Source organism: Punica granatum, chromosome 3, assembly GCF_007655135.1.
Source record: "Punica granatum isolate Tunisia-2019 chromosome 3, ASM765513v2, whole genome shotgun sequence".
Taxonomy (NCBI): Eukaryota; Viridiplantae; Streptophyta; class Magnoliopsida; order Myrtales; family Lythraceae; genus Punica; species Punica granatum.
Genome location: NC_045129.1, coordinates 31026820 through 31035225, shown reverse-complemented (window position 1 = coordinate 31035225; position 8406 = coordinate 31026820).

Here is an 8406-nt window from a genome sequence, read left to right as displayed (position 1 = left end):
AAAGGAAAATGAAAATCGTATGATTGTGATATCGGGGGTTACCAGGACAGTTCATTCCAGTAGCAAGTGAATGCTCTCAAACACAGTTCCAATATCAATAGATAAAATAAAAAAATAAAAATTCTCCCAACAAGTAATTTTCGAGAATGCTAATAGTCTACCATATTGACACATTGCCTTTCACTTATTTCCAAAGAACGAAGGATGTCAGAAGATTTGGGAGGCCCATCATAAATTTCAGCCACCATTGCCTGAATAACTTAAAAGCCCCCCGGTTCAATCTGGTCAAACTATTGCGTTCTCATTGCACTCACCAAATAAAACGTATGAACAGATCACATGCTGCCAATTTAGCTAATGGAAAAGCAATAGCATCGGTTTTATCAAGAGCAACAAGCCACGGACACCATCTTTGAGTTGGAAGCTTTCCCAATTGACTAGAGCCGAAAGGGGGAACAATTATGACCGGGTAAATGATGATGACCATTGTATTATGGGAAGACAAGGGTGGAATTAATCAATAAAAGGACAAAGATTGTATGTTGTAAACTTTCCTAGAGAACTTCCTCAGAAATTTATTATGTTTCATAATATGCCAAAGTGGAAATGCACATTGGTGGGTTTAATAGAGTATATGCAGTCCCTGCAAATAAGTTGAATAATAAAGTTTGAATACCTGGGTTCGAACTCCCTAATCTCCATGAGCTCATTGCCACGGGCACCTGTCCATTGAACTCTTCTCCTTTCCTCATCAAGTTCATCAGCACCGCTGACACCATCATGCATTGTTTGGAGTTTGTTCGTACGCTCAATGGGGACCGGATTACTCTTAGGAGGTTTCTTCAAGCTGCTCTTAAGAGCGACCTTTGTCGAATTTAATTCATCTTCAACGTCTGTTGCAATTGCATGGTTGTTGCCTTTTATCTAAATCAAGAGGATCAGGCAAAGTCTCCCGATGCTGTGCTGGGCCTACTTTAAGTGGGAAGGTGTGTCTGCTCTCGCGAAGACGCGACCAAAGCAAATAAAGGAAGCGCGGAACACGCAACAGTCCGATTCCGTTGGCTTGGGGGGCAAACGACGAGCATTGGACGTACTAACCCTGAGTAAAACACCAAAACACGTAGAAAACAACAATAGGGATGGGATTGGGAGGTACATGTACTCACCAGAAGGCCAACAGATCGAGGATAAGCTGTTCCCGCCAGAAATGGGACCAAACGGCGAACGGAAAAAGGATTCAGGTGGAGATCTAGGTCGCGCGGTGAGGTCGCCTTTGTCTGGATGCTGTCGACCAAAAGGCGGAAGGAGACAGGTGGAGGTCGTTTGAGCGGACGGTCAAAGTCGTCTTCGACTCAGGTGGAGGCTGGATCTGGATGGATTCAACTCAAGGATCCGAATTCCGAAGGAAATAAGGTGGAAGCAGGAAGAAAATCAGATGAATCTTATATGGAAGCAGGAAGACAAAAGAGGCGCACTGGAATAGAAGGAAGAAATTTCGAAGTTTGGAATAGAAATTGCGAAGATTAACTCTGGTCTCCTACTGGAAGTCTAGAATAGCAGAATTGGAATAGAAGGAAGAAATTTCGAAATTAGGGTTAGACTAGTGTAAGGATAGTTCAGTAAATTCAGTTAGATAAACGGGTAAACGGGTTACACGATTAAATAATACAATTGAACACATCTAAATAAACAGGTTTAATCGTGTATAATCAGGTTATACGGGTTCAACCCGTTTAGACCGAATATCAAAAAATCCCAACCCATACTCGTTTAACTCCGTGTCTTGTTATCGTGTCGTGTCAAATATTGCCGGCCCTACTTAGACCCATAATTTAAAACCAATCCATCACTTAATCGGATCGGAGAAATGGGATAGCATGACCAACTAATATATATATGGATAGATGAAAATCTTTTGGAGTGAGAGAGAAGAGAGAGATGACTGTGGATTAGTTCAAGAGGTTCAGCATTTGCTAAATTTAAATAAAGTCTCGAATTCGAATTTTATGAATGAAGAAAATTCACGTTGAGAGAGTTTTAGCTTTTAATGGATCGACCCGACTTAACTGAATTAGTTGAAACCCACTGAATTTTCAAATATCAAAGTGCACACTTAAAAAAAAAGAAAAGAGAGAAAGAGACAAGTCAGATGAGAGGGCGGAAAGGAGAAAAAATGAATTGAATTACGATACTCAACAATAATTATTTTATTTCAGTATATAAATTTATTTATTTTAAATAACATAATATCATAAATTTGTAATCCTTGTTGATATATTTAATATTAGTTTATTTATAATATGGTAAATAATACCATATATCACAGTTTTTTTATTTTTCACCTCACTTAATAAATCCAAATATTTTCACGATATGTCACAAATTTTGGAATATTTTTCACTGTTAGTCATGCCGTCAACATTCCATCATATTTCATTATTTTACTATTTATTTCCTTCAAAATTCCACCAAACTTTGCATTTAATGAAGGCAAGTATGTTAAATATAGCACTTATCTTCCTTAAAAATTCTTTTTAACTCCAAATATTATTTAGACAAAACCATTTTGACCTTAAGTTAGTTAGCATTTACCTTTATAGTTGTGTCTATTACATGATAGTTAAATATATATTTATATAGATTGTAAACTTTTCCCAAATCTACAAGCGGTTGAGCTCATATAATATGTTGAGTGCAATCAATTTTTGTATATTCAAAAAATTTATTTCAACGCGCGCTCTCATGTGATATAGACTTTGGCACTTATCTATACGTGTCATGTGCACTTAAACATTCACACTCAATAACTGATTACGAGCTCAACTTCTACTTTCGTACTCAGACTTATAACAATGAGATAAGCTTCCTAAATATACTTGGGTTAGGGGAGATAATTGATTAGGAAATAACTAATTATACCAATATTCTAAATAATGAGTAATACACATTTGGATGTTTCTTTCTTCACTTTAAATCAAGATATTCTCAAAGTATGTATAATAGTGGGTGTCTGGTCTTTTGAGTAGAGTTATACTTTATATTACTCCATGAGATAAAGACGAAATAAATGAAAAAAATTATTATTAAAAAATTGATTGTATTCAAGCACAAAAAAGTAATGAAAAGTTAGAAAATTTAAGTTTGGAGAAAGTAATGGTCATTTTTTTTTTAATTTTCCAAAGTATAAGGAAATTGATATATAACATTTCATTTTTACCAAATTTATATATGTTTCAGTTTTTTCGTTTTTTAATGTATTGAATTTTGTTTCATTTTTACCAAATTTATATATGTTTCATTTTTTTCGTTTTATAAATTTATCAAATTTTGGTTATCTCAAATTTAATGTTGCGTTTGGTTTGTAAGTAACATTTTAAAATCAAATTTTGATTTTGAAAAAGAGTGGTATAAATAATTATGTATGGGGCTCACTCTTTGACTTTGTATAAGTTATGTAATTTTGATTTTGAAAAGGAGTTGTATAAATGGATCCACTTTTTGACTTTGTATGAGTTATTTTATTTTGTTGTGGGTAGAATTAAGTTATAGTAAGATTTTAAAATTCAATTATGAATCCAAACAGAGCAGGAACTTGCGTTCCTATTCGTTTGATTCTATGTATCCAAACCTTGGCCTCGTTTGATTCAGTAAGATTTCTTAAATCCTTATCCAATTTGGTGATTATCAGGACTGGATATTTGCAAGAATTGGATGGAATTATTCTTTAATGCCCAAATCCGGCTCAGGAGGTGATTGGGCTCGGATTAGAATATTCTGTAGACCAAAAGGACGAAAATGCCCCGTTCAAGGGTAGTATTTTCCAGATTTACCAAATTGCCATGTAAGTTCTCTGAGGTGGGTTGGTGGCTGACGACAAGTCCCAGCAGCCCTCCTCCAATGCCTACTGGATTTATTTTCAAATTTTATTTATTTAATTGCTAGTAGAAAAAAATTATTTCAAGAAACATTACGCTGCATTTGATTTCAAAATAAAATTTTAAAATCAGATTTTGATTTTAAAAAAATGTGGTATAAATGGAACTCGCCCTTTAACTTTGTATGAGTTATTTTGTTTTGTTGTGAAAAAATGAGATAAATGAGGCTCACTTTTTGACTTTATATGAGTTATTTTGTTTTATTATGGGTAGAATTAAGTTAAAGTTGTGATTTTAAAATTATATTTGCAAACCAAACAAGTCATAAAATATTATTTAAAAAAAAGAGACAAATTTGTCATTTTAATTTCATATCCAACTTATATATTTTGGCACATTGCAATCCCCAGTTTATGATATAAAAATCCCCTAGGATTTTTCAATCCGATCCCATCGCGATTGAACATCCCATCTCATCCTAGCGACCAAATATATAGCCCTCTCGTCCGTCTCTAGATATGCATATATTAATATGTATCTCAATTTCTTTTTCCTTTCCTATTCTATTTCGCTTTGCAGGTCTATTTAATTCGATCTTTAAAAAGTAACATGTACATGGCATGTATCTTACTTATTTTTTCCTTTCGATTTATACTTTGATATTCATAAACTCATTGAGTCTCAACTAATCCAATTTAAATTGAATTTGATCATTAATGGGTAAAACTCTATCCATAATGTTTTTATTTTATTTTATTTTATCATACTTAAATCCAAAACCTTATTTAAGCTAAAAGTATCGAATCACTTCAATCAATCCATATTATTTATTATTGCCTTTTCACATGAGACTAATGATTTTTTATTTTCGATAATTTATAGTAAATTGCAATACCGATCTATATATTGGAGCATAAATGAGTGGATCTGAATATCGTATAAACTTCATGACACCTAGAATCTATATAATGAGGTACATAACTACCCCAATTTCAGAATACTCAGAACATATTGTTAGGAAACATAGAAAAAGAATGTAAGTCATTTATGTTCTCCCTCCCTTAAAGGCATGCGTTGTGCTTTGTCATTCCTTTTATCAAGAACAGTGTAAGGCATTTATGGTCACAGTCTCACAGACGACACCTAATTCATTAGGCATTAGCCGAGTAAGTACCAACTGTACGTATATTGATCCACAGGCGGGACATGATATTGACAATTCAATTGCAACATGTTAAACTACTACATTTTTAACGAACCAAATTGTTTTGGATAGGAGATTCGGATGATCTATCACCTGTCGGTTCAGGCATTGGGCAGCACTATCGGATGTTTCTCGTAAGAATTATCTCAAAATTTCAAATGACATCTACTAATATTCAATGAGCTTATAAGAAAAAATAAATTGTAATATCCAGTCTCTTATTATAAACCGATTGGATTTTTTTTTTCATGTGAAGCCTTTAAATTCTAAACATTCGTCCTCTCGCGGTGATGTCTGGTATATTTTCAGCTTCTAGACCTCTCTCGTTGTGATTCTTATATGTTTGATATTTGATAATTAACAATCCATCTTGGGGTGGTCCTCTTGCCTATGTAACCTGGGAACTGCTAAGTTCGATTATATGTTCCTCCCATCTAATTTTCATAATCTGTTCCCATCTTTTTAATAAAGTTTTATTGAGCTTATATATATATATTTAAAAAAAAAGAGTTTGGGGGATGTAAGAGTGGAGGGGAGGGCGGGGGGATGCCGCCGTGGGCACCTTTTCTTTTAATCGAATATACACGTCTTGCTATGGCGTGATTTTCTTCTTCTTCTTCTTTTTGTGTGGATTTGAAACGATTTGTGCTATAGCATGAATAAAGTCGACAAACCGTGCTATACGGTGTAAGTTTCCCTATATAAATATATTAATTTTTACCAAACTTTTCTGGTGAAATATTATTTTTTTGATAAATTTCAAAATAAGTATCTGTTACAAAATTGTATGAATTATAAAATAGAAAATATATTTCTAGGTACTCAACAATATGATTATAAACTCAAAAGTTATGATTAACTGGCGAAAAATGTCACAAATATTGAATTATGAATTAGTAAAAGTTCACATAAAACACAAGTCAAAGTTCTTATTTTTCAAAATTTTATCCTCGATATCACATCAGTTTCCTCTAGAAGTAAGGTCAAGTCACAGCTATCTTAAACCTTTTTTTTTTTGGTAAAATTCATCTATAAACTCATGCGACTGGGGCTGAGGCTGAGCCAAAGGATCCTAGATCCGAACATGAATATCTTTCTGTCGAGCTAGTACTCTTCAGCTTGTCCTCTTTGTTCTTCAGCCTGCACCTGAATATCTTCCTCTTGAGCCTGCACTCTTGCTTCCTCAGCCTACATTTGTTGAAGATGAAAAAACTACAATGTTGTTGCTCTTGTGTGCGGCTTAAAATCACCAAAGCTGCGCCGATTTTTTTTTTTTTCAGCAACACCACCCAAATGGGCTCTGACACGAATTTGAGATGAGTTGATGTATTTCTGATTGAAAAAATTGCATTTGCTACGGCAGCCTCTGTGACCATCCTGGGGAGGAAGAATGGTGATGTTATTAACAAATGACTGCCACCCATCCCAATTTAAGATATAGGACAACACATTTAAGTTAAACTCAATCGCATTATTATGATCAATGTTATCAGAACTGGACCAGATGATGAACTGGAAGGGGGATGGGTTCATGGGTTTATGGGTCCAACCGGGAGTTCGATGGGTCGGACTGCACGTTTAATTAAAATAAAATAAATATTCATATTATTAAAAAAATTATGATAATTAAGATATAAGTACGATGATTTCAAAGAAATATAAGAATAGTATAAGAAAATATATATATTTAATATTTCTTACTCCAAAATAAATATTGAATTTTAATAAATACTTAAAAGTAGAGTTTAAAAAATAAGAAAGTAGTGATGGCTTGGTTGGTAATATACTAATATGGGAAGCAAGAAGTTATGAGTTTAAATTCTTACACAATCAGACAATTTTTACACTAAATAAAAAACTCATATAACCCATAAAACCGGCCTGTTCAATGGAATTTTGCTCAAAACCGACCGGTTTAATGGATCCGATGGTTCAAATCTACAATTTGAATTTTTAAGCAAACCAGACCAGACATGGTGCCAGTTCTCGATCTGGCTAGTCGAACCGGGTCCGGTCCGATTCTGATAACAATGATTATGACACTTTAGTAAGTAGACTGCTCAACATGTCTAGGGTTTTATGATACATTATGGCATGGTCACATACCTAAGAATACAGGTAGCTCAATGAAAACACAAATTAAACAAATACATGTTGATTAACATTTAGTTCACCGCCAACACCTTCACCTTGAATTTTGATTGCTTATTAGGATGACTTTATTTATTGTTCACAATGAAATAAAAACAATAGCCATTTCTCACTTTTATTTGAAAGGGCGAAAGATCTAAAATAATGTCACGAAATTGGAACAATTTATCGACATTTGTTGGTATCAATACAAGATAATATCATTGGAACATGCGGCCGTTGATCTCTCACTTCTATCAACAATTATGTTGTAATTTTCAGTTGGACAAATTAATATGAAATAAAAATAAGTTGTGACCTCTTAAAAATATAATAAATAGAAATCTATAACAAACAAATCATCATGTAATATAATTGGATAAACATAACTAATAAAAAATCAAGTTCTTCGATTCGTAATATATACTTTGATCCGCAATATTCTCTTTTGAATTCTTGAAAATGGGATAAGTGCCCATGATCCGAAACTAAAAAATAGAAAAAAAAATAGACCAAGCCTGAAACCCTTTCCTTTTAATTTTGTGAGGAAGAGCTCTGTCACACTAGCACGAGGCCTCACCACAAACACACCCACCCACCCGGGCTCCCGGCAAATGTTATATGATATGTCACGTAGAAAAGCAGAGTTTTGGGCTTCCGCCATCTTGAAAGCTTGCACATTGAGCTCGACAAGGAAAATGCAAGAGCGAGTTTGATTCTCGTTAATAGAACTATCAATTACTCTCTATTTAATTAGATTTCTATTTTTATGTATTAGTCCCTTGAACCTCTTTTGTGACAAAATATGTAATTTCAGCACTAGAAAATCTTAAGGGATTTTATCCCGTCATGCCGCGTGTGAAAGTTACCAAATTTAAATTGCAACAAATGGGTATATAAATATTAATTTTGTAAAAGATGTATCATAGTTCTCGCTAATTGTAGCAATTTTATTTATTACATATCATCATGAGATCACATTCTTCAAAATTATCTCAGAGCAGCACTGGGTTCAGCAATCTGAATTATCAAGTCACTAGCCCAAAGTTTTATCCCTTCGTTTCTTCCTATCTTCATGATATCACTAGATATCCTCAGTCAATTAGTTAAAATTAATTCTTATTCGGATTTTGTTATGTAGCTGCTTTTGATAGGTTTCAAGTTCTTATAATATAGATAAGTTTCACCCATATATAA